Here is a 306-nt window from a genome sequence, read left to right as displayed (position 1 = left end):
GTGATGTGTCAACAGTTATTAAATTATGAGTGTTCCCTGCCTTTATCCTAACTCTGGCCACTAAAGAGGATTCTGGCTTGAAGTCCTCAGTCTCCAGTTGGAGTTTGTTATGCAGAACCAGGAAGAAAGACAGACAGTTGGAGTTTGTTATGCAGAACCAGGAAGAAAGCTAGAGGCAGAGAAAGACTGGGAGAAAACAGGCTGTGGTTGAGGAAATGTTCACACAGGGAGGTTTGAAGATTCGGGGACAATTTAGAATGAAAGAAATGTGGAAGCAGTTGCAAATAGTAAAGGAAATGAATGGGA

This window comes from Pteropus vampyrus, unplaced genomic scaffold, assembly GCF_000151845.1.
Source record: "Pteropus vampyrus isolate Shadow unplaced genomic scaffold, Pvam_2.0 Scaffold123, whole genome shotgun sequence".
Taxonomy (NCBI): Eukaryota; Metazoa; Chordata; class Mammalia; order Chiroptera; family Pteropodidae; genus Pteropus; species Pteropus vampyrus.
The sequence above is the reverse complement of the archived record's forward strand: the minus strand, read 5'-3'. Positions refer to the sequence as shown.